General features: G+C 38.8%; 1 long non-coding RNA gene across 1 annotated transcript; it reads left to right on the plus strand.

Moving 5' to 3' along the window:
• The first annotated feature begins 818 nt into the window (after positions 1-818).
• On the plus strand, positions 819-15,675 carry LOC114012598 (uncharacterized). The gene is made up of 3 exons (XR_003555149.2): positions 819-979; positions 14,881-14,930; positions 15,110-15,675. It is a non-coding gene; the product is annotated as an uncharacterized LOC114012598 (long non-coding RNA).
• The last annotated feature ends 11,838 nt before the right edge of the window (positions 15,676-27,513 follow it).

Here is a 27,513-nt window from a genome sequence, read left to right on the forward strand (position 1 = left end):
TCTGTGTGCATATATCTAGATAAATAAGGGTAGCTACCCAAAGGACTGGCTATGGATACATTATTTATTATGAGTTACTGATGATCTTATAGCTCATGAGTGACAGAGCAAAACAGAATGACGAGGTGGTATGAAAGCTCATCAATAACTTGATGCAATAAATAATGTATTTGTCGCCTGCCAATTGAATATATTTCTTATGCGTTAGTATTTTTTCCACGTGTTCAATAATTATTTTGGAATGAGATAGGGAATTGCATCATCTAGATTCACAGAAGTATTTTAAAAATCTCATTTTATTCTGTGGCACACCTTTGTTTTTGTTATAAATTATACAGAGCAATACTAGAAAGGAGCAACTAGTCTTGATGAATAATTTATTTGAATTTAACCTCCTTTTCTACTATTGGAATATTCAAACAATAGGCCACAACTTATTCTGATTCATATGTTACTAAAATTTTGTTTGACAGATGTCTTTTTGAGTTTTTATTTTATATCCACAGAGATTATTTGAAAATGGAGCTCTGTACTCTAATCCTGCTGAAATAAACGGGACACGCTTTATCTGATCCTTGCTTAGCTACAACTGGCCTCATGAATCCCACGGTACTTTGTGTCCTGGCTGCATGAAATCACAAGCCATTCTTATGTGAACATTTTATGTACAGATGTAAAGGTCGGTTTCTGCCAATTCTCATGCATGTAACTTTGAAGTTGCTTTCAAAGCATATATTGGTCAACTGTGAAAAGCTACTGCAGATATGGAATGAAATAACTTCCTCTAAAATGTCAAACATTTTTCCCTTGCAGGTTTTTAACTAAGTTCACCATCAAGGCTTCATGTTTTACATCATTTTCTCTACTCTGTACACTGTGATGTGCCTCTTCCTGATGTTCACCTGCCCGATCCTGAGATGATGAACTTCCAGCAGCTGCTTCTTTCACTATGGAATGAAGGTGAAACTAAATGTTATAGGTAAGTCACAAAAAAATGTAGGTGCTACGGTACTCCATCTGCTCTTATTCCTCTTGTGTTTTCTATAAAGAATAAGATGATTAAATTAACATATGTGAGTGAAAGTAAAGTCCACAAATCCCTATTGGACAGAAATTTATAGGCCCAGATGCTTTCCACCTAATTCCAGACATATAAATGAGGATCTTACGTGAGGCGCAAGAGGTGAGCCTCACTCTTAAACTATTTATTTGATGATAGCCACCAGTTTGGCTCCCTTTTCAATTGGCACTGAGGGAGACTGGAACCACACAAGAACAATTCAGATCACAAATGCTCTGGACTGTTCCCCAGATCATCCTGCACACTCTCATTGCTGATCACAGTGGTAGATCAGGAGGCTCAAACCAGGTTTTATATAACTGAAATGTAGAGGACACCAGTGAAATAGGCACTTCTAGACAATCATAAATTATATCCTAAAGCAGCGCGATGCTATGGTGGTTAGCTCAAGGGGAAATTTCTATATTGCAGATATCTGAATTTAGGTTAAATGAATCCTGGCTTCTGTTAGGTGCCTAAATCCAGTGAGGGAATCTACATCACAGACTTTTTTAATGCAGTGGAGTAAGTGAGTTTGGATAGTATCAATGACTTAATTGCGCCCAGAGAAGCAAAATCCCTGTTGCCTCACTGGGAGCAGCTCTGCTACACACCTCTCCTGCTTATTAAGGTTTTCATTATGCCTTTCAGGTTAGATATATTCTTGGCCTAAAGTCCAGGGCAAATTTCTCATTTGATTTTTACTCAAAACCTTAGAACAAGGCTTTGAAGGGAAATGAAGTGGTCCCAAGCTGACCCCCTGGTCTGGGGCATATCCTCTTGGTACATGACAGTTCCCAGGCTGTCTTGATAAGCCATTACTGCACTGAGGCATCTGTTCACAATTCATATGAAGTAATACAAACGATCTCATAAAAATGAACTTGGGCATATGCCCCTTTTTCATAGGTTCCCACAAATGGTTTGAGAAGATATATGTTTTGGGGAATGTTGGTGAAAGGCAGCCTAATAATGTCATTTTCTTTTCTGACAGAACAGTGTTCGTGGAATCTCAGAGGCAGACTCCCAGCTAGCATAATTTGCCATCTCTCCCTTGGATTGCCACTGTTTTATTGCAGCTCAAGAATCTGGCCTGTGACTCTTGTTCCACTCCAAGTTTTGCAATTCCTATGTGCCCCATATATCCTGATTTTATTAAAACTGAGAAGGAGGGGTGGGTTTCCTTTGTGCCACTCCAAAAATACAAAACAACTTAATTGGCCAGAGCAGGCAGGTTTACAGCTGCTTTATGTTGACAAAAAGGCACAATGGAGGCAGAAGGTACTGCTGAAACGAGGTCTGCATCTGGTAGTGGCAAGATGTATAAAGGAGTGTATGGATCATAAATACATTTAGATTTGACAATAAGTCTTTTCATGGCCCATTCCTAGAGCTTCTATTTCCTTCTTCCTGGAGATTCTATTTCAATGCTCTTATTCACTGGAAGAAAGAAAATATTTATTTGGGGAAAAGTTCTGTTCTGAATTGACATTAGGGCTCTGCTCTCCCCTGTGTGATGAAAACTATTCCCCCTCCATCGCCAAAAGCTCTGGCCAGTCAGAGAGTCTGCAGTAAAAGCCTGGTCAGTGTATTTTTGAGTTGTAGTAACATGATGGTCAATCCCTACAGTAGTCTGATGCAGCTGGAAGATGCTGCTTTAAGAGCCTAAAGCACTTGCAGACACTCGGAGCTCCTACCAGAAGCCCTGCTGTTTTAAGGACCTTTTCCTTGGAGGAAGCCCTTTCAATTAGAAAGTTGCTCCAGTTCTCAGACATTACACTTCGGAATACTGAAAATAAGTATTCTGAGAATATGAAGTGCATATGCCACTTTGATATTTTCTTTATTCTTACCACCGTTGAAACCCAAACAATAAAAAATGATTGCAGCAAATATAACTAGTAGTTGCATTATGGGAAGAAATTTCTGATCAGTCATAATTTATTTTTCATGGCACTATTTTTTCTGATATTCCCCCACACACACACTCCCCACGCCTAACTCTCAAAAGAAAAAGGGTGAGAGAGGGAGGATGGGAGGCGGTTCACAAGCAAATGAACTTCTGAATCTTAAAAAGGCAGCAGTAGCTGAGATTACAAATCACTTTAGTCCCCAAACAACAAGGAGGATGCATCTGCCATCAGCAGCAGTGGGGTTAATAAAAATATGTTCTTCTGTATCTAGCTTGTTTTATAGATCTCTGTGCTTTTTCAGAATTTCTGTAATGAGCATGTTGTGCCTGTCAGGGGTTGGTTTCCTCAGTGAAACCTTCACAGTCACTTTCATCCCCAAAGTCTCAAACTTCTTGTCAAAATCTATAATTACCTCCCAGAGTCAAATCTGCCATTACTCATCTCAGAAAGACTTTTGCTAAGCCTTATCACTAAGAGTGCTGAAAATGAATAGGGACCTCCTGTCTCTGTGCCACCTCTCTGGACTGTGTTGTCCTGTTCTGGGAAAATTGAGAATTAACTAAAATAAGCTTAACTGAAATAACAAGGCTTTCAAACGATAATAATGCATAACATAAAGGTAATCCAGATGTCTTTCTTCCTCTTTCACTCCTTCCTTTTCTTTCATCAAAGGTAGAGAAGCACCTTCCATCCTTTGCAACAATACAGCTATAACAATCATAGGGGGCATAATGTGTGAAATATTTCTGCCAGTATCTATATTTTGCAGGAAAAAACCCCAGTCAAAATGCTAAAAAAAGGATTTTTTTTTCCTGTTCAGTTATAAAAAAGCCAATGTAAAAGCTGTTATCAATGTTAAATATTCCAGGAAGCGGAAAGGAATTTATTTAGGAAAAATAATTTAAAAAAATGCATCTTTAATCAGAGGTGATTCTTCTTTTTCTTTTATTTTTCATCCCTGTTCTTTTGATCTCCATATTTTACTTTTTTCACTGAGGGAAACAAAAATTTGTGGGAGAAAAAAAAAGGGGGGGGAAATAATGATTGTTTAAAATAAAGTTCAGAAAGCCTTCAGAAAACTACAAGAAAAACTCCTTTTTTTTTAAATCCTTTTTCAGAAAAAATGCTTGTATTTAAAAACAGTAATATATAATTGTTCCAAAATGTCAGGTAGCCTGAATATTAATATCAAAATGAATACACAATTGTTTTAATGAACATAAAACCAGAGGAACACCTCCTTCTCTGCATCCTTAACCCCAGTGTATACAATGAATTGAAATCACTAAGAAACTGAGTGTTTCAAGGACAATAACATTTTGGTATTATAAGCATTCATCTACTTAATGTGGATAATTTGCCAGTGTAGGTAAAAGAACAATGTGGACAACTAATGCAGTTTTCAGGGCATCTGCAGACTGAGTGCTCCATGGTCACGTCTTCACTATGATCATCGTGTGAACAAAGGCCAATGCTAAAACAAAGGAGTCCTGATGACTCTCCCTTACCACCTAGCATTTTTCTCAGCACCTGGCAAGTTATTTGGTTTAACTAGGATAGATTAAAGGCAAAGTTCAGTCTTTCATTATTTTTTGTCATTTTGGGGGGGGGGGTGGGGTGTTGGTTTTTGTTGGTTGGTTGGTTGGTTTGTTTGTTTGTTTGTTTGTTTTTCCCAGTCTGCTTTTTTTTCCCCCTTCTTTTTTTTTTGTGGAAGAAGGGAGAAGTGATTTAAACTCCATGGAAGATGTTTGTATTTAAAATATAAAATATTTATCAGGTTTTTTTGAATATATTGGAGATTACTATTAGAATTCTGGTTGGTAAAAACAAAATAAAGTGAAAATGTGTGATGGAGGAGCAGTGGTAGAACATGGATGATCAGGCTGTGGAACAGAAAAGAAAAGGCTGCCCATCCATCTACCCTCTGGTGCTCTTCTCCAGGCACTGCTGTGCACCTGTGTGCCACTGAGAGAACAGCTGAGGTCAATGTAAAGACACCAAATTGGTTTTGGTGGATCATTGTGAAGAAGTTTGGGTTCGAGGAAGCAAGTGGACACATTTCTGTGTCTGCTGTGTTTGTAACAGTGCTGAGCTGGCATCTTCGTAGTTGAGGGCAGCTATAAGTCTTAGTTGTGCCCTGTGTAACTGGACACTGGGATCAGGAGAATGTGCTTTGGGCAAGAGCTGGCTCCTCAAGGGCCACAACGTTAAACCTTCCCCTAGGTTTTCTGTACTCCAACATAAGTCATTACAGAGGAATGCAGTGGTAACCCTGCCTGGGATTTCCCGGGTAGGGTGTTCTCAAGGCTGAAATTCTCCCAGTGTATTTCTAAGCTGTTCTTTTCCCATAGAACATGTGGGAATTTTAAAGCTTTCAAAGTTAAGGTGATACCACCAGTTTGGGACATCTGGATCCTAATGTGAATGATCTGATAGTTCCCTGAAATTCAGAACTCACTTGAAGCTTTATTTCCAAATCTGTCGCTAATGCTTGATTCTTAGAAGACACCAGCTAGAAAAATGATATAAAAAACTTCACTGTCCAAGTGCCTAAAGTTTTTGTAGCCATTTGCAGGTGACTTGGAGGCAGGAGATGCATGCAGCAAAGGAAGGAAATAAGGGGATTATGTCATGAATTGAGATGGATGCAATAACTGACTTGCGTTTAGATAACCATTTAGGTTAGAAGCGTAAGGCTAATTGGAAAATGATTATTCAGCACAGGCCAAATGCTAGTGAAGGTAATGAGAAGCTTGATTAGTGAGTTGAGAGGAATTAGAAGGATGAACCTGGTGCAGTTTGTTGTGATTCCTGAAATGAGTATCACATGGGAAACATGCAACTGGAAATATTTTAAAAATTCACGTGGAGGATTGTACCTGTAAAAATGAAAAGGAGTATAAAATTTTATGTTTGGCTGATGGTAGGTGAAGTAAAAAAAAAAAAGAAAAAGCTTTAGTTTGGGGAAAAATCATGGATATGCTCAGGGATCACAGGATACATAATTCCAAACATTTTTATTAACATCTAAAATGTACCTTATTCTGTGTTGAATCCTGCACAAAGACCCTTGATTTTGTGCAGGCTTTTCATCCTACCTATCCAGGTAACTTCCCTGCAATTCCAGCTGTCTTTGCACTCTTCCACTGCCTGAGACAGCTCTCAGTTAATGCCTTACTTCAGTGACTGGGATATTTTTCTCACCTCTGGTATCCCTCTCTCCATACCTCAGCTCCCTCACTGGTGCATTGCACCCTGAGAGCTGCACCCCCATTTTACAATCACTCTGGGATCTCAAATGTAATCAAACTGTTTTCTGATCTCTGTTTCTCTGTCTGCCTGATCTATCAAGACTCATTTTCCACTTGAAAAGGTAAACAGATATCCATCTCTAGCAACAGCATTTTTACTGACAGCAAGGGAGAATCATGAGCCTGTGACTACAAACCCTGTAACTTGACTGAGGAAGTTAGGCAGGCTTTAGCATGACTATCACATTAAATTCTGAAGCACTTATTCATATTCTTTTCTGTTGTGCATGTGCATCTTGCCAATATTTTTCTGTGCACTTATATTATGCTTTTGGATTTTGTATACTTTTTATATATTTATAATTTGACAATAGGACACGTTTTTAAATAATTTTACAAAGAAATACCTTATAATATGAAGAATACAGAATCTTCCAAAGGGTTAAGTAAATTAAAGCAGAAGGTAAGTGAACTGGTTAGGCAGAACGTTGATTTGTGAAAAGAAATATTGTGGCTGACACAGAAATCTGTATAGAAATTAGAGCCATAAAATGGTAAGTTGATTCTAGGATGCTACAGAGAGTTTACATCTCTAGGGTAGTTAAAATAAAATAACACAGAATCAGCAAATGTTTTTATACATTGGAGAATCCTATAACAAGGCAGGATATTTGATCCTGGCAGAGTTTTAATTACTCAGATGTTGATTTGGATGGCACTCAATATAAAAATGAAGAGGAGGAACACATTTTGAGAGGTATTTCAGGATTGCTTTCTTCCACAGCTTATTGAAGCATTCAGATGGTTAGAGGGTATTTTGGACCAAGTCCTAGAAAATATACCAAGTATGATTAATAGTACTGAAGCAAAGAAACACCCAGGACATTACAATATCATTAGTTCAAAATATTCTTGGGGGCTTGTGGAAGCAAAGTAAACATTCTGGACCACAGGAAAGCTGACTTTGAGAAAATATGAAATGCCCTAACAGGTTTTGGTTATTATTTTATCGGTCTAGATTTTATTATGCAGAGGGAATCTCATGGAGACTCTAGGAAGTGTTTTAGAAACAGTTGGTGATGCAATTAAAATCCATCCTGGTTCAGTCTAGAGGGAAAAAAGGCAACAGATGCAAGTTTGTTTAAGTGGCAATGTAAAAATAATTATAAACAGAAGGCTTCTTTAAAAATATATACAAAAAGTAGTGAGGGTGGATTGGGAAATCTCAAAAAATAAGCATAAGCAAGTCAAGAACATAATTAGCAGTACTGAATGTCGAATTGTAAAGGGTACTTCATCTAACAAAGGATTCTGCTGCTGTATTTACAGTAAACGAAGAACAAAATGGGAATGTGATCTACTTAAAAGGTAGATTGGGGAACCAAAAAAGTTTAATAAAATAACAGATTTTGCGAAGAGATGAGGGATGGCAAGCTGCTCAGGGCAAGGATTATACTTCCTAATTAAACCAATTATCAACACTTAATGTTACATTTAACGTGTTCAGAGCTCTGCACTAGCTGGTAACAGATGCAGGGGAATAAGCTTTGCTCCATTTTACAGACAAGGAAGCAGAGGCAGAGATGAGCTAGGGTTGGTGCACAGCGAATTGGTAGCAGTGGTGAAATTAAGTGTCTTTTTGATTGACATTTCCCTGCCTCGCTGTTCCCATTCTTGTTGAATTGCCAAAATCTGATTATAGACAGGGGGAGATAGCAAAATAGCTCAGCAAAGCAAGAGAACAGGAAGGAAATTAATTCCCCAGTTTTACAAACCTTTCCACACCGGCAGATAGCTTTCACAGCCCCAGTGAAGCCAGCCATGGTGCAGGTTTCCACCTAACGGGAATAGCAGTTGTACACTATCTACTACACGGAATAAATGGAATGGCAGGGGGACATCTAGGGTTTCTGTAGGAACCAGGAACTTGTGAAATAGTTTGGGTGGGCTATCTGAGGCGGCAAGGACCTGGTTACACTCACTCGGTGAGAGACCACATGTACGATCGTGTCATACAGAACCCAACCTGTAAGCCTAGGCTGCAAGCAGGCTTCCTTCTGTTCTCCTTCCCTTCTGTCCTTCCTTCCTTCCTTCCTTCCTTCCCTGCTTCTACCACTGGCTTACTTGTATAGTCCAAGAGAAACAAATTGAACCTCGGCTTGTAAAACACACCTCACATTTAAAATTATAAATGTGTCCAGCATTTTCAAAAAGACCACACAATTACTTGAAGTTGAAAACAAGTTTATGTTCTTAAATGATTCAGTGCCATGTTCCTCATGACGTAGACCTGATCATAAAGGAAAATTTCTAGTATCTTGAGAAAAAAGAAATACTAGAATGCAAATAATTAATAGCTATGTGAGTTCAAGAAACTGAAGTTAGAAACAGATGAAATCTTTGGGAATTTACTTTCCAGGTTCCTTGATGAGAGCACTACAAACTTGCAAACATAATGTCGTTAGTCTGAGATAGGTCTGTGTCATCAGTTATAGAAAAATATTTGCGAAAATGTGTAGGGTCATTGATGGAGCATGCCGTGGTACTTAATTTCTTTAGAGACAAGTAACATAAATTTATGAGAGTTGGGTATTTCTTAATTCAATTGTCATTTCCCCCCAGTTTTTATTATGTGGTATTGTCTGCATTCAATACAAAAAGAACTGACAGAATTTTATTTTTTAATGTATACCATTTTCACCCTTGACAGTGATTAATTTCATGAAGGAGTTATCTTGGTGATGGTGGCAAAGATACCCATATCCTCTTCCTCTGAAGACTGAGCCTGTTCCTACAGTTTCATGAGGTGATGCTTCTCAGTGTATGGTTTGGGCTTGCCCCTTCCTCTGCTCTGGCTGCAGCAGGGACAGGGGGAGCTGCCCCTCCTGTGGGGCTCTGCATGGCCACAGCTTGGCTCCTCGCATTAGATGCTGATGCAACACATCGCTTCTGGTTTTGACATATTACACATCACTTTTGAGAGGGGGACTGAAGCTTTCAGGTCAATTATTTTTCATCCAAGGTAGTGCGACTTTCTTGTGTGATGATTTCATGGCTTTCAAATTGCTCAAATAGTTTCCAGAAAATATCAGGCAAAAGGTTGCTACTGAAGGACTGCAGTTCTAGATTAAGGCCAGCCAAGTGGAAGTGTCCAAACAAGTATGTCAAAATAATTCAGATTTTGAGACAAATTTTGCTTGTAATCAGCTTTATGATGTATTTCCTTTTTTCAGTTCTTTTCTTTCCTCCCCTTCTGTAAATTTCCTAAAAGTGTGATGATGTGGTTTACAGTGGACTTGGGGAAGGGGATTTCTCTGTGCATCAAACAGCAGAGCAGTGCTGAGGTTTTAGAAGACTTTTGCCTTCTCACAGGGTTGTAAAGTACTGAGTGTATGGGCGTTCAACAGGTGCAGAGTCTTCTTGGTCGAGAACTGATACCCCCGTCATAGTAATGTCGGAGATCGGTGACTGGTGCAGGATTACTCTTTCAGTTAGAAGTCAGATTCATCTCTAAATATTGACTACAGTGACTAGAAAATGAGACTTACAGACTATTACCATGTTATTTGTTATTCATATAAATATATTACCTTTTATTCAGTGCAACAGATATTGTGTTCCCTTTCATTTGAATTGTGGCTCTTTTGCATGCAACAATTGCGCCTGAGGAAGGAACATGTTTCAGGAAAACACAAACAAAATATTGAGGTAATTCTGGAAATACAGGATGATGAGTCAGCCAGTGATGTCACTTGCAGGAGTGATTCATTCGTGTTGGAGCCTGGCTTTGCCACTGGCAACTACAATGAGCAGTAGCTTACCCGTGGAGCTTGTCGTTCTGCTTGCTTTGCTAGTTCCATGTCCTGAGCTTTCTCCAGGTGCTTGCACACACGCTCCTACTTGCTACAGTATGTGGCTCACTAAGGATACAAAAATCCTTTAATGATGATAAATAGCTGCCCTACAGAGGCTTCATGACCCAGTTAGACACTGTACCTCACCCTGTCAAATTACATCGAGTATCAGTCGAGTCTCTTACTAAAATCCTTAAGTAGTTGTGTTTTAGTCATGAGTATGAATTATTGACTGACACACACTAAACTAAAAGGATTTTTGAACCTGGTGAAAAAGCAAGTGGAGAATATGTCTGAGATATGTGAAAATGCTTATAATAATCAGTTGTAGTCCATGTAGTGTCTCTAGCTTGAACCCCACCTAGTAGCATCTTCAGGTTTTGTTAGTATGGGCTACCTCTTCTTCCATGTGACTAATTCATAATACTTGTCATTCTAGCATAGTTTACTACTGGTAGCAGATCTGTAAACAAAGCAAATTTTAGGGAATGGTTTGCAATAGGATCAGAAACTGTTACTGGTTGAAACACATAAAAATGTCATCTGACTTACTTAGGACACCAAAAATTACTATTTTTTTATTAGCATTCAAGAAGTTTGTAACATTTTTGTCTTCAGCAATCTTCATAATGGTGAATATGGCCTTTATATCCCCTCTTCCCCTCAGTTTCTGAAGCTGCCATAAGTAGACTAAAGTACACGCTTGCATGTGTAAAAGGAAATGCGTGACAAATAATAATAGCTATAGGAAATTTAAGACACAAGTGACAAAAAAGGGCGTTATTGTTTAACAGTCCTTGAATCCCTGACTGCATGTAGTGGAGCTGGAAAAGACAAGCAAGCTATAGAGGCATCTCCATGGGGAAACGGATTGAAATGCTATTGTTTGCCACACAAGCTACTGGCCAGACTTCAGCTCATTCACCATGTTCGGTTTCAGTGACCTTTTCAAACAAAGAGTAGTGCCCTGCTGAAGGTACAGAGCACAACGTCAAAGATAATTCAAAGTGATGGGAAGAAGATGTTCTTTATGGTGTATAATAAATAACAGGACTATTCCTGGGTGGCTATTTTCTGGATAGCTATATTTATGATTCAGTAGAAGTCCCTGACATATATGTTTGTGGGGCGTTTTTTAGGAGGAAACAATTTTGTAACTAAATGGAAATTAGTCTTACTGGAAAAGACTGAAGGAAAAATATAAATGAAACTTCCTTTTTTTATTCTTATTAGATGAAGCATCTCATAGCTGACCATTGCTAAACTTCAAAAAGAGATGTGTAGGTTTTTAACTCCTGAGCCAGGAAAGTTGCTAAACACATTATTTAACCTGAAGCGTGTGAGTTGCATTTTGAGTTCATTAAGATTACCTGAAGTTGTGGATTTAAAGTGTATGGCTGGATTGGCACCAAAGCTCTGTGAGGAAGGATTTGTAACTTTCTGTTCTTGATATTGCTGTAATGCAAACAGTAAGTAGTTGTAATTATTGTGCTGTTTTACAATCTTTATTAAAATAAAACTTTATGTAGCTTGTTGGGTCCTTTGGTTAAAAAGCATCTTTTTGGTAATTTGCATTATATAGCTTTGTCTTGTTCCTTCAACATTCTCCAACAATGTTCATAAAACATTTCCTTGCAGTTTCTTTTCTTTTGGTCCTGAGAAGCATCTTGCACATAGCAATTAGTGGGACAAGTAAAGGAGGAGACACCTAGCAGTAAAAGTTAACAATGGCAAAAATAAACTGATACATTAAAAAAACCCAAACTGGTAGCTGCTACCTCAAAAGTTAGCATTTGATAGGACTGGGGTTTTTCCCCTCTGTAAATGGCATTCCTTCCCATAACATACCTCATGTATGCAAAGCTGCATGTTGGCATGAGGCATCTAACTAAAAGTTGCTGTCTGATACTAAAAATGAAAAATGAAACAAAAAAATTTCTCTTAAGTAAAAGACTCTCTGATTTCTGTCTCAGATTTCTAACACAGAAGAGGATGCTCATGTAACATATGACATATTAAGAGTATTTCACGTGTCCAGGACTGATTAGACATACTGCTCCATACAATTGATCTGACTCAGACAGACTAACCTGGAAGAAGTGAGCTCCAGGATCCCATAATCATATTTATTGCTCATATGCGTGCAGTCTGCATCAATTCTGAATTGCATCTCAGAGTCAGTTCACACATGTATGATGACCACTTGCCTAGGATTTTGTATGTGCTACCCTCTTGCAATGAAATTAATAAAAACTTGACTAGCCAAAGGGGTATATTGAATGGTAAAATCTGCATATTAACTCATAGTGTTTTCATAGTAAACCCATTAAAACTATGTCCTGCAATTACCAGCAGTTCAGTGCTTATTTTGTTTCCCTGGGGAATGGTATAGTGTAAAAAGCAGCAATATATTTGACAATAACTAATTGTTGTTAATTAATAAAACAATTGGCAATTAAATCAAACATGGTAACAATTTTACATGGCTGATCATTTGTATGCAAGCGTACTGCAAACGGGCATTCCATCTTATGCACCCCCATGGGTGAGATAGTGGATTATGGCAGCAGACATTTTCTGGAAAGGGAAATTCTATTTGATTGGGTGAGAATTTGGAGTATGCACTTATCTAAATTTGACACAAAGGAAGGTTCTCCAAGTAGCTTGCAAATGGAAGGGAAGCAAACTTTTGTCAGGATTGTGAACCTGTTAAAAATATTGAGGTGAGAACAATGAGATAAAATTGTGAGCTGCTGACAGCCTTAAAAATTGCCTTAATTGAGAATGAGACTGTGAGACACATCTAAGTGTTGCTAAGACCTTGAAAGGACTGGCACTCAATCTTCTAATTCCGTGTTACGGAGTGAACCTGCAGTGTCTGTGACCTTGCAAAATCAGTTTGAGCCCAGCTGACTTTTAAAGCTTTAAATCAAGATCCTGCCAGAATGAGATGATTCTTGTAAGAATGATAACCCACAGATAAGGCAAAATGAAATCTAGTTGGCTCTTGAAATGACTTGGACCAACTCTGGCAATGGAAACGTCAATCACAGAGCCTTCTGCCAAGGTTAAATCTCAACTTCCCTGTGATCCAGCAGTCTGGACACCTTGGCAATTGTTTCCAACACAAATAACCATAAAAAAGCAAGAAATTTGTGTTAATAGCTGGTGTGAGGTGACTTGATATAGACTTTTTAGCTTTACTTGGAAAGTAAGTGTTAGAAAAAGAGAAGAAAGCGATTGCTTTGAACAGCAACTGGTCTCCACACATATGGACCCAAAATACTTCTCTGCTTGCTCATATATTTGAAATGTAGAACTAAGTCAGAGGGCTGTATCTCCTAGCTAAAACTGGGGAACTGACCAATGCTTTAAAGTGAATCTGTGCATTTAGGGTTCCAGGTAAATTGTGGTTTTAAATCCTTACCATAAATTCCAAACATCATATTTTGTTTCATATTTCCTCATTGCTCTTAAATTAGACATAGCAATTTTTAAAAATGTGGAAACATTACAAGTTCTCTGCTGATTTACAAGGTGCATATATTAATAGACTACCATTGCTGTTCACCCCAGGTCCATACAGTATCCTAGTTTTTCTAGAACAATGACATCTGTCACTTGTTTCTAAGTGTAGAGGCAATTATATGTTTTCTTCCTTCTGTTCCTGGCCGTACCTGGAATGCTATACCTAGAAAGACCTTTCTCTTAAATAAAATGAAAATACAGTGAGGAAAAGGTTTCTGGCTGGGCTTCAGACTTCATTTCATTTAAATGTGGCATTTTCTTTCACTAAAAGTAAAAGCAGAGAGGAACCTAGGACTCATTTTGATACCATGGCACCTAGTTTCAAATCACTTATTTACCTTTATAAAGTAAGAAGGATAGGTAATAGAAGTAAGCAATATGTTTTTTGGGAACTTTCAAATCCTATTCCAGAGGTGGATTTGGTATTAGTTATGTTTTCACACTTAGTGGGGAATAAAGGAAATTATAAGGAAAATCATCAACATAGGTGCTCTAGGTTTATGTTATCTTCTCTTGCAGCTCTTTGCAGAACTGGCTACATGTACCACAATATCCTGTCATTCCTAAGCTTGGAGAGGTTCGCTAGCTCCTAACAAGGGTTTTTGCTTTTACCAGCCAGGCTCTTCTCAGCACTACAGATCCAGGTTCCCCACCATACCCCACTATTCTGTCTCTCCCCTGCCACTTCTACCACTTCCCTACCACACTACTTTTAAACTTTACAATACTCACAAAAATGGAGCGCTTAAATTATTTGAGCCTTTCGTGGGTAACAACTGGCCAGTGTGGCTCTTTGTTGTTCCCTCCCATGCCTCAGCCAGGCATGTCACAGATGCAACACCTTCCTAGAAATACGTTTCTCTCCCAGTTCCTTCCTCCCCTGTAATTTCATGCCGATGCCCTGTAGAGTATATTTCCCAGGGAACGCTTTTAAACCTTTTGCTGCTCTGCTTCCACTGCTTTGCTAAATCTGTTCTAAGCAGATCAGATGTGATAGATAACTGAAGTTATAGAAGGAACTCTGCTGGAGTTTTCTGAGAGGCAGAATGTAGTGCAGATCTGTACGAAAATAGAAAATCTGCAAGGCAGTTTTGCTGGGTTCGAAATCATTTTATCTGCAATGTCTTTTTAAGTATCTGTACAAAGAATTCTGTTGGGCCATTTGATCTGGGATGAGAAGTAATAGAGATGGTATGGATCAGTAAATTTATTCTCTTTAGGAATGCTTGATTGAGAACTCTCCACAAAACACTTTTTATGTTTTGGTTTTCCAGGTACCTATACACTGTTGTATTTGATGTTTCCGTGTCATTCACAGCAGAAGGTGAGTTTGTCATTTCTGTTTCAGGATTTGGAATGTGTGCTATGTCTTCTAGAATAAAGAACCACTGGAAAAGATTATTGATATGTCTCAAAACTACAGATTTCAGTTTTGAGAATAATTCCATCACTGTCATGGAATCAGTGAAATCTACTTTAGAAAGTTGATTCTTTTTTTCGTAGCATTTGTGCAAGTCCTTGTCCCAATTGAGATATATTTGAAAAAGCCGACAGATGCATAAAAAATGAAAAGAAAAAACAGATTCAAGACTACATCACAGATAGAGAAAAGCACCTGATTTGCTCAAAAGGTATGTGAACCTTAGAAAAAAAAGAGTAAGCTAAGTTTAATGAAAATAAACCAATGTATCCAACAGCTTTCTCATCCTTGGAAGAACTGTATACTTATATCTGTGCTACTAAACTGAGTGTGAACGGGAGGGTTTCTGGACATGGAGACCAATTTCCAGAGCATGATCCAAGTCTGTGTTTGTAAAATGCCTTATCCCTAACACCAAGGTTGGCTGCATGCAAGTTGCCTACGAATAACAGCTCCGGAAGGACCTAGTTCCTCAACTGTACCTGAGAATTGCTTGGAAAAGAATAAGAGGAGCATTGACAAAAGGTGAGCTGGCTTTTCCAACAGTATAACACTATTACACACCATATTCCATTTCCAAGCAGTGCTATGTTTTGAGATATATACATACATATATGTCCCCTCTGGTTGCCGGGAAAGCTACTGCTTTTTTTTCACCTGTCACTAAACCACCAGAACTTCTCTCTTTACAGGGGAGAGTATCCTTTTCATTAAAACAGGACGTTTAGCTTTTGAGAAAAGTAATTTTCTGTACCTAATTTAAAAATAAGTAAGCTGACCATAAAATGTGGATACATTAACACCTTGCCAGAATTCCTCATCGAAATTATATAAGGTTGGAATGAATCTGCCACGGGTTTTATGAAGAAAAAGCAAGTTTCAAAGTGGTATTTTCAGTGTTTGCTTCCTTATCTGTTATCAGATATTGTATGCAGTATATGTGCAGATTTATACTGGTTATTTTATGTCTTGCTTTAGATGCTGGCACTGAGTTAGATCAGGATGGCCAACTTGCAACTCTTGAGTTGCATGCAGCTTATGAATTGCTCAAGTGCAACTTCTTCAGTTGCTGTGCTTCAGTTAACTCCTCTCAGCGATCACCCCTTTAGTCTCTGCAGTGTGTGCGGGGGTGTTAAATGGCCCTCAGTCATATGATGTAAGAAGTTCACACGGCTAGAAGGGTTGTCAATCTCTGATTGGATCATAAGATGTCTTGGCAAGGAGCACAGGTACAAAAAGACTTTCCATCTTTCCTCTGCACAACAATATGAGACACTGGCACGATAGCTGGCATTGCACATCATCCCTGCCCCTCCCTTCAGGGAATAAAACATTGAGAACTGGATAGGAGCTGCAACGAGCACGCATGATCTCCAAAGCAATGCTTAACTTTGTTCTAAGTACAAGTGCTCTACAATTTCATATGGGCTGGATTTTCTGGTTCAAAAGATATACTTTTAAAACCAGAGAATTAAATTATTAATATTACATTTTGATTGACCATTTTGTGACCCTTCTGGATTAGTTCTGATCTACTTAGTGAAAATATGGTTGCAACAGTTATTGAAATGTATCATTTTTCAAACACTGGCTATTTCAATTAAAAATATCGATCATATGTCAGTTTCAAAAAAAAGAACAGAAAATAGAAAAGAACATGACCAGTTTCAAATGCTTTGAACTAAAAAAAGAAAAGGTGTTTATTCTTTAGCACTAGTTCTAAATACTCAAAGCAATGAAACACTTATCAACACCCCTGAGAATATTCTGTGTAGCTGAATCAATATTGTTCTCAAGTGTTTTCCTGAAATTCAGTGTAAATTATCCTTTTCTTAACATCATTCGGTAACTCCTACATGTCTTCAACGTCCTTATGAAGCATCAGATACAATCATTACTAGGTCTCTATTTCAATGATAAAAAACATGCTCCACACAAATCTATCCTTCCATTAGAGCCTGGGTAATGTTGGCTCTGTTGGCTTTGGATTAGACCCTAAAAGACAAACAGGAGTGAAATGCTGTAGAAAAATATAATTTCTCATTTTTTGTTCCTAAAAATTTGGAGAGAAATTATTTGTAAGCTCCCAGGCCAGTGTTTTCAGATAAAGCACTAACTCATGCTCAAGCTGAGGATGACTACAGTAAAGTCCTGTGAAAATCTGTCAATTACATTGAAGCTGTTTTATTAAAACACACGTAAATTTGTGTTCTGATAGAGTCTTAATTCTGAGTAACTTTTAAAGTGTCATGCTGTAAGATTGAAATATCTTAAAGATTGCCATCTATACATATTTTTACAAGCTAAAAATATTTCTCATCCAGCATGTAAATAATCCACTATTAGGTCTTATTATGACAAAGAATCTTTTACCTTGAAGTGTCAAGAACATCCTTAAAAAAGCCTCACAGAGCTACGAATTCAGGAAGCTGATTCGCAGTGGCTGTCCCATTGAAAATGAACTCCCCATAGAAATTTTGGCCAAAAAAAGGCCAATGGGATTGTTTAGAGCAGAAACCTGGGGTATAGATTTTCTATCAATGAGAATAAACAATTCTGGAACACTCAAGTTTAGAGTCCACTCCTGAAGAAAATAGTTGAAGTACTGTAGAAGAATCAAATAAGAATAAAGAAAATGGTTAAAGAAAATGGATTGTTTTGAGAGATTCCACATGATCTGTTTAGTTTAGCGAACAGACATTTAACCTCATCTCCATTTTTAAGTGATGAACAAAAATTTGTTAAAGAACTCTTCAGTCTAACTGAAAAGAGCTGAACAAGATCCCGTGACTGGAAGCTATTAAAAAAAAAAAAAAACAAACAAAAAAAACCAAACCACAAACAAACACCCAACAATTGGAGATCCAGGAGTAATATGGGTGACAATTTGCCACTAGGAATACCCTACATTGTTTGGTATTCCGTAACAATTTCCATCAGGCATTTACGGGACATAACTTTGTTCACATTTGACTATTCAACTGAAAGTAGAAATCGATACAGCCCACTGTATTGATTCTGGATCTTTAATTAGAATGCTTTAAACTTTTAATGCTGAATACAATCTGTGTGGTTGCCATATTTTAAAATAACAGTAAAGTGTAAAATAGAATGGAAAATGGAAACTCAATGTGCTTCCCTATCCGGCTTTTTTAACATGATATTTGACCTGGTATAGCAATTTGTTACTTTTCAACTTTTCATAGGAGTGGGTTATGGTATTTTTAACACTTTATCTCTCTCCCTCTGTCTCCATCCCCCTCTCCCTCTTTTTTCTTTCTTTCTTTTTTTTTTTTTTTTTTAATGACACAAATGATTAACTACTTATTTGTGCTCAGCAGTCTCAGCAGAAAAATACGCCTTTAGCATTTTGCAGAATGATTGCAACAAAAGTGTTCAAGGGAATGTGAGTAAATAATGACAGTCCACAGGCACAAGTGATGCTATGTTTAAGCTTCAAACATTGGATTGAATCACTTTGATAATGAAGACATATAGAAATATTTATATATATATATTGAGAGAGATACTGTGATGCACTTATAGGTTGTTTTCGAATGTACCCCAGCTACTTCAGGAAATCAAAATGTAGTGGTTGCTCAAAAGAAAAGTGAAGTCTCCATACCATTCATATTGCATATGAAGCAAATGCCATTATGAAAACTTCATTAATATGTAAATTGCAACATTTTGATTAGCACTTGCAGACCCCTTTTGTTAAGAAAAGAGATGGAAGGAGCTAACCAGATTGCGATAATTTACATAATAACTCAGTGGTGGCAATGCCACCACGAAGAGAACCTAAGGAAAGCTATAATGTCTTTTTAAACAGCTTAACACAGTATTAAAATACATTGTACAAAAGGGAGGAAAATATTTTTCTTTAAACTGACAAACTCTTTCGGGTACTAGCACAATATAATAAAAATATGTTGGAGCTTATTTTAAAATAATAGGATATGCATTTACTTGACAAAGGAATAACAATATTTTGGGTCATTATACAGTAGTCTGAAGCCAATTGAAGAGTAGCTTTTGAAAATTTGTTTTATTATGTGTTTCTCTACAGTGATTTTGCAATGTGCCAGATCCTATCATTATGGAAAGCAATGAAAATTTGTCTGTTGACTTCAATAGCCTCAAGATTTACTTCTGTCCTCTTAGTTTTCAAACCAAACTATGTAAATCTCTCACTCAGATTATCAAATCACAGCATCATAGCTGTACAAAATGGCATTTGATTTTTAAAATTCTAATATGTGCATCCAGATATACCCTTTTCTGGTGAGATCTGTTAGTGGGATTTACAAGTATACTAGATTTTTAGTCACTTGAGCGATATAAGCGAGCTAGTGTGTTACGGTTTTGCTTTTACTTATACCTTAAATATTTACAGCAGTAAGTTAATGAAGTATGTCTTTAAGTACCAGCATTTTACTTCTGTTACTGGTCATTTGAAAGATGTTTCAGTGGAGCACCTACAGATGGCTTACAACAGCATGGCTTTTTTAGTGGTAACCCAGAAGATGACTAGTAACAGAAAAAAGAGAAAGAAAATAGTGGGGATTCTGAGGACTTTCATATTCCTACCAAAGTTCAGAGACCTCAGGGCAAAACAGGGAAAAGAAAAGAAAAGATGTATTTGAAAAGCAAAGTTCAACGGCTCTGCTTGGTGCTGTTTGAAAGTACATTATAGGCTTCATTCTATATTTATCAGAAAATATAACTGTGATCTTTCAAAATTAGTGAGCTAGGTAGCATATTCTGTTTGTAACAGTTCCTATGGGTTGTTTTTTTTCTCCCAGCTGATTTCTATAGCAAGGGCTTCACTGTGATGCAACTAAGGCAAATATTGGTCTAAGAGTTAATAAGAATACAGCTTTTTGCCATTAAAAGGATATTCTGTTACACTGGGAAAAGAGTTTCTATGAAGCAGTGTGCTCACAAGGAACTTCAGAATAGGAATGGATGAACCTGCAGAGATTATTTTTTTATTATTATTTGGCTTTGTTAAATCTTTAAAACATTTATAGAGGTTTCTAATATTTTAGGGCCCATTGTAAAAAGCATGAAACTTTTGTCAAACTTTTCAAAGGTATTCAGGATACAGTTAAAAAAAATTACCCAAAATAACTGGTCTTGCTTATAGGAAGGACTGGGCTTTCAGCTGGTGATAATCAGCCTTGCTCCATTGAATTCAGCAACCTTACACTGACCGCCTGGCATTGCAGGCATCTGTGGGAGGGAGTCTATCACAAAAGCATCAGCCTAGCTCCAACAAATGAAATATTTTTTTAGTTGATGGGATAGACTGATGTGCCACAGATAAGTACCTGCAATATAGGATGCCTGTGAGTCAATAAATGTGAAAGAATTACCTTAAAAAAATTCTTAAATGCAATTACTAGGTATTACTGATGTTTTAAGACCTTTTGTGTATCATTAGTGTTTGTGAGATGAACTCCTGACCGGATTAGTGGATTCTTTTCAATGGATAATACTATCACCTTTTGCTTTTTAAGTATGTTAACAAACATATAGCATCTTTAGCCCCCTTAACAGTTACGAGCTGTTATATAATAAACAAGTCTTGATAATGGGCATTTGATCAACATGATTACAGAAAAACCAGCACCAACTTCCCTGTTGTACCTCCTTGAAAACAACAGTTCCTAAAAAGATGAAGGGCTGAAGGGCTGAGGCCAAGCAGGAGTTGGTGATGCAGAGCACCTGGTACCCTCCCCCCCTAGGCAGGAGCTGACCAGACCTTTCAGCTGTCTGGCCCAGAGTGTCTGGTTTGCCTGAACTGTGCTTTGTGCAAGCTCAGAAGGGAAAATGTGACATTTCAGTTATCATTCTGCTTCTTCTTTCAGGACCTGCCAGGTGCCAGTTAAATCTTTGCCATAAAACATTTATCCTCAAGCTTGTCTGTTTTATGACCGGCAACCCATAGCTGCTAGGACCATTCCAGTGTCAAGAGACTAGGAACTCCAACATGCAGGAGACCAAACAATATCTTCTTTTCAGCTGCATTCATGTTGGCAAAGTGGATGTTTTAGGAGCTATTGTGCTACTGTATATGGAAGGGGTAAGACTCTAATGAGGGACCAGGATGAATCAGACTTGCTAATCAGGTTTGTTGTCCACATTGCCAGAGCTGCTGCTTCATGATAGCATAAACAGTTCTGCTAGCCATTATGTGGGTGTAACAGAAGTGGCTGGGATTGTGTTAACGTTTTCTTTATAATAGGGCCAGAACTATCTTGAAGCAAATTGCAGATCACCCTACCTTCCCAGACGTCGGTTTGGTTCACAGGATTAGTCTGGTGTGCGCAAACCTGAATCCTTTCAAGGCAAACTAAGCTGGAAATTCCTCACCTAGTACACACCAAATGTGCTCCAACCTCACAGAGGGGTGCAACGTGATGACTGGTTCACAACAACACAAGGGCATCCTGTTCATGCTGAGCATGCATGTGCTATCTGAAGATTTGCAAACCAGTGAGAGCTCCTGCAACATTCAGAACAGGTATTTTATGGTATGCTAAGATCCATAAGACATATGTTCCTTCACATTTGCAGTCAGTTGTACAGCCGTTGTACAGCCTTCTCTTTGTTCAAGATCCTCTCCCTTCTTGAACTGCTTTGTCTTCGATTGCTGAGGTTTTGGGTTGTTTTTTTATTCTATCACTATTTTAAAGAATTTTAGTTCCTTTCTTCCTGCTCATCGTGGAAATGGCAACAGATCTCCCTGCATTCTCACAGAAGCTCCAGAAATGTGCTCCAGTGACACTGACATCAGCCTGTGCTCTGAAGGACCCAGACTTTTTTCTGATGACAGGATAGCGTGTTTCATTATAAACAATTCAAGCAAACTTCTGCATGAAACAGGCAAGAAGACCATACAAGGCTTCCTAGATTTGCCTATATACGGACCTGCATCCAAGAAAGCCAAGATTTGGGGACTGCTTTATTGTGAGCTTCCTCTATGTGTGTGTGTGTATTTTGTGCCCATTGGAATAGCCTAATCTGCTGAAGTACATCCCAAACCGTATATATTGCAAATGTAAGGATGCCATTACCTACCAGTCTATTCATCTGCTCCTATTCCACTAAACTGCTTGAATTTGGCATGAAGTTCCTTGTTTTCAGGTCCTTCCCTTTAAGGATCTTTTAGGGAGACATGGCTAGCCTCAGAGGATGGCGCATGGAAAGATCTCAGATTCACACCTATCGCACAGCTTGCTTTGTCTCACCCATAGGCCCCTCTGACCTGCACTATATTCAGTGCACAAAAGTTGCCTGTTCTGTACTTTTCATATACCCATAATAATTTTCACAATGGACCTTCAAGTGTGATGATTTATTTTTTCTAAATGCATCTTCCTTCCCCCTGCACACTGCCAGTTCTGGGGTGATTTGAGGCATAAGCCTCCCAGCCATGCCTAGAATTCTCTGGTTCTGAGATGTTTTAGCTATTTTAAGGTATTTTAATAATGGATGCTTCTTTGTAATGTGCCAGAGATGACAGGCTTTTGCATTTGTGTTCTGATAACATGGCACTTCAGGTTGTGCCCACCGCAGGGCATGCCAAGAGGATGCAGAAGAATGCAAGACGTGTTAGCGTCAAAGGACAGGTCTCTACAGCAAGAGAAAAAGCTGGTGCAGACATATCTATACCACCCATTGGAGCAGTGCCTGAGCTGATCTAGCCATGATGCCATGCCTGGGGTTTAGCTGGTGAGAGGAACTTACCTATTTATCTCCAGAAGGGATCCCACAGGTGTGCAGTGAGGCTGGTCACTGCAACGGGGCACTGAAATGAAACAAAGGACAATCAATGGACAGTGTAAGTTCAATAATGTGTCTACTAGCTGTGATCCAGGGGGATTTATTTGAGACATGCAGAAGGTGCAAATGCATTGAGAATAAGAGTAAGTATGCTTAGTCGGCTCTTTATTTCTGATTTCATGTACCTCTACATAATTATTTTTGCTAAGAAAATTAATTGTGATCTCAGAAATGAATGTTCTGAATTTTAGCCAACTTTATTTACTGTTATTAAAACATTCCATTAATTCTCTTTCTGCTCCTCACCCCACAATACTGTTTACAGCAAGCCAGGTATAATGAGAGGCTCTTAATTGTTTCAGTGTAGGAAATTATCCTCAGTCCTCTATTTTTATTGTGAAACTTGAAAAAGCCTATCTATATTAATTGTAGGTTTGTTCCATATATAAATATAATGCTGATTATGCTGTTGAAATATTATTTTCAACATCTCAAGCAGCCATTGTACCATTTAGTGTTTTCAAATGAGGAGCAGTGCTCATGTGAAAGCAAATTGTCATGAACAACACTCAGAAAACATTAATGTGTGTGGAGCAACTTAAAGCATTAACTGTGGCCTTGGACACACAGGCAATCATTCACTTGAACTACAAAGCAATCATTTTGTCCAAGAAGAGAGAAAAATAGGTTGGAGCAACAATTTGTTCCTAAAAAAATTGGAATCAGTTAATCAATTTGCAGTAACTATCTGATTTATTTGTGTAATAACATGACTGACAATTTACAGCCTTTTCCAATAAATCGCAAAGCCATGATTTGCTGCAACCATAAGCCATTTATTTTATAAAGATGACCTTTAATCTCTCTGATGATTAATTAATCAGTATATCATAAATAGAGTCATGAGAGGTGAAGAGAGATTTGCTTGATGATGACCAATCTTCTGTTCCTAAAGAGCTCTGCAGGTGTGTCCAGCACACAGAGAGCTTCATTAAAGACAACGGAAGAGTGGAAACGGTATGTGGTGTAGCACTGACAGAAGATGAAAACAATAGGATTACTTAATATTTATTCATTCAAAGAAGCCCCAATGAGCAAAAACAATCTTTCAGTCATAAAGAACTAGCCTGTTGCCTTGCGACACATCCTAAATAAAAGGGAGGTGGATGGTTAACCCCTGGATGGAGGAAAGAATGAGCTGTGGCTGTGATTTCAGTATCCTCTTAACCCTCCCCACGCTGGGGTGCTGAGTAGGTACTTTAGCCCATTTGGTAAACACTGTTTTCAGCTGTTCTTCCTAATGACTACAGAGAGAGGGATATTGCCAGAGCTTCTCCCACTTGTCTCTTTCTCCACTTCTGCTCCCTAGCCACGCGCTTGGAAAAGTGAATAGCAGGTAAGTACTGCTTACCCTCCTGACTGTTCCGCTAAGTCTGTCGGACTCCAGAGAGTCTTCTCACTCTCTGGAGAAGTGTTTCCATGACACGGCTTCAGCTGATGTAACTGCTTGTCAGCTCTGAAAAGGGGTTTCCCCTTCCCTCACAACCGTCTCTTCCCTGTCAGGCTCACACTCCTGCTGTTTCTCTTGAGCATGGTGTGACACTCGTGTGACCTTGCAGTAAGTGTTCCTAAAAGAAAGGGAGGGACATACCTGGGGGGAGAGGGGCAGGTGGGGGAAGTGAATTTGTTTCTTTCACTCAGCAACAGCTCATGTACCTAGTGGCTGGGTAAATGTCAGAGAATGGCTGTGTGTGTGCGAGGTGGTGGTAAGTGTCCTTTCCATGGAGGTGAGCATTCCGTTGGCTCAGTTGCAGGTCTGAAACTACATCCACAGAGCCTCTAAAATGCTGCTCCTGTGAATCCTTTGCTTCTTGGTTGCACCTCCCTCGTGCCTGTGGTCACGCAGTCAGCTGTGTCAGCATGGTGAACACAGGTGTCCGTGGCCAACCCCTGTCCTAACGCAGAGGAGAAGGCAGGAAGGAGTAAAAGGCTCTGGAGAAGTGTATGGTTGTTTTATGGACCTAAGCTTGAATGAAAGGTGCAAGTGCCTTGTCCAAAATCTTTAACCCTTTTAAAAGTGGGGATGGTTTTGGTTCAAAAGTTGGTTGCTCACTTCCAAACTTTATATTACAGATTTGTTCATAAAGTACTACTGAAATTAAATAAAAATACATGCCAACTGGTTTTCACTCAATTTATAGAGAAGTAAATGATTGTACTAGAGGTGATATAGTGAGGAACCAGGACTGCAGCATCTTAAAATGCTACTTGTGAGTGATATCTGAGGGAAGCCTGACAGTAGCTGGGGACATGGTCTGTGATGAATGCTGTGTTCATTTTAGGCCCCTCGCTTCAAGAGGGACACAGAGGTGCTGGAGTGTGTCCAAGGATGGGCAATGAAGCTGGGGAGGGGTCTGGAGCACAAGGCTGATGAGGAGCGGCTGAGGGAGCTGGGGGTGCTCAGCCTGGAGAGGAGCAGGCTCAGGGGGGACCTTATTGCCCTCTGCAGCTGCCTGACAGGGGCTGTAGGCAGGAGGGGTCAGTCTCTTCTCCAGGTAACAAGGGACTGGACAAGAGGAAAAAGCATCAAGTTACACCAGGGGAGGTTTAGATCGGGTATTAAGAAAAAATTTCTTCAGGGAAAGGTTTATCAAGCATTAGACCAGGCTGCCCAGGGAGGTGGTTGAGTCACCATCCTTGGAGGTATTTAAAAACCATGTAGGTGCAGTGCTTGGCGACATGATTTTGTGGTGGACTTGGCAGTCCTGGGTTAACGGTTGGACATGATGGTCTCAAAGACCTTTTCCAACCTAAATGATTCTATGCTTCTGTGTTATTCCAGGGCACTCTCCCATTCCTGGATTGCAATTTCTTTTTCTGCATGAGTCACACAAGTGGCAGATTTGATAATTCTTCTACCCCTTAGGCACATCTGTACATGGATAGTGTCTAGAAACCACATCATAGTAATTCTTCCTAGAATGGAGAGAAAAGGAGTGCAAGCTGCTGAGCTGGGAAAAAAGACAGAATAAAGGTGCGTGCCCTGAGGGAAAGCTGTGCACAGAGGTGCAGTGAAAGCCAAACTGTGAGCTGGCCCATGCTTTCCTCTCACTCAAAATGTCCAGCAGGCCATTTAGACCTCTGCAACATCAGCAGTGAGTCTGTGGGGTGTCTGATCGTTTTTCTTCCCGAGCTTATGATATTTCTGCTACTCAGCTTTCAAATGGGGCAGATTGATTTTGACAGCACAATCTTCCCAGATTCTGCTGGATTTACAGAGACTTATTTAGTAACATTTGAGTCTCTGGTGAACGGCTCTCTGTAGCTTTGTTCATGCATGTCCTAGCAAGCAGTTCTATTTAGTGACTCGCTGGATTGGGTGCTCTGTTAGAGGCCAGATGAAGTGACAGTATCCTTTTTCTGCTCATGATTTCCACAGGCATTTCAAATCTGGTTACTTCACTAATATATATGTTACCCAGCAGAATCATAAATCTCTCTCACAGGGTTTTGGATTAAAAAGGAATGCAGAACTTTGGTTAAAAATCACAGATGGTTTGATTGTTATGAATGGTGATGTTGCTATATTTATTTTCCAAAAATCATCCTCTACAATAGCTTTGTACTGTTTTGCAACTTACATGTGCTAGAAGACTGAATGTGATCTCAAAAATCCTCAATCTCAAGCTTCAGGTTGACAAAGTCCAATATCTGAAATCCAGGAATGCAAGCAGGGCTGCCCTGAAATACAGTGATTTTTGCAACTCCACCTCCTCTCCAGCAGAGCATATGTCTCCACCATATAATTAACTCTGGATTTCTCTTCATTTAGCCTGTATTTTTAGTGAAAAGAAATAATATTATTGTCAGTCCCATCAAACAGATGCTGCCATAGGCTCAACAATGCAATGGAGCAAAGCATTAAGAGATGACAGAATTGCTTTATTTTGAGGCTTAGGAGGAGGAGGGAATCATCAAGTCATTGGGATTTTTTAATGCATATATTAAGTTGGCTGGCAGAACATTTCAACAGGGAAGCCAAGCCAGCCAAAAGGCCTAGCCCATAACCTCTAATCTTATGGAGCTGAACTCTATTATTTGCCATTTAAATTAGATGTTACTGAGTTGTAACAGATGTCTTCAGCAGACATATTTTTATTATTGAAGAAGTTTAGGTAAATGGAAACTGAGCCCCAAATTTTATTTTGTAGATTATGGGACTGCTGTGCTTTGTGGTTGAAGCTGGCATTTTAAACATGAATTTTAAAAGGTTTTAGAAACCACACACTAACTGATGCCTCAGCAGTACTGCTGATTCACAATAAGAACGCAGGCTGCCATGAAAAAAAACCTGATTGCAATAACCAGTTATCCAACACACTGGTGCATTTTTTTGCACAATGACTGACACTAGTTAGTGGGTCCATGTTGTGCATCACCGTGGAAGTATTTTAATTAACTGTTCTGAAGAAACAAGGAAGGGGCCAAGAGGAAAATCTTCCCAAAGACCTTTAATAAAAACCATCTGGAAGATGTATGATGTGATATGAAACATCTTTATGAATATGCACCAGCACAGGTGTTTGAATACAAACAAGAGGGATTAAGACAATCTCTGTATTTGTAACAGTTCAACAAAAAAAGGTCTGAAACCACAGGAAAACTTGTTTTGACAAAGCCATTTAAGCTAGGATAT

This window comes from Falco peregrinus, chromosome 4, assembly GCF_023634155.1.
Source record: "Falco peregrinus isolate bFalPer1 chromosome 4, bFalPer1.pri, whole genome shotgun sequence".
NCBI classification, from domain to species: domain Eukaryota; kingdom Metazoa; phylum Chordata; class Aves; order Falconiformes; family Falconidae; genus Falco; species Falco peregrinus.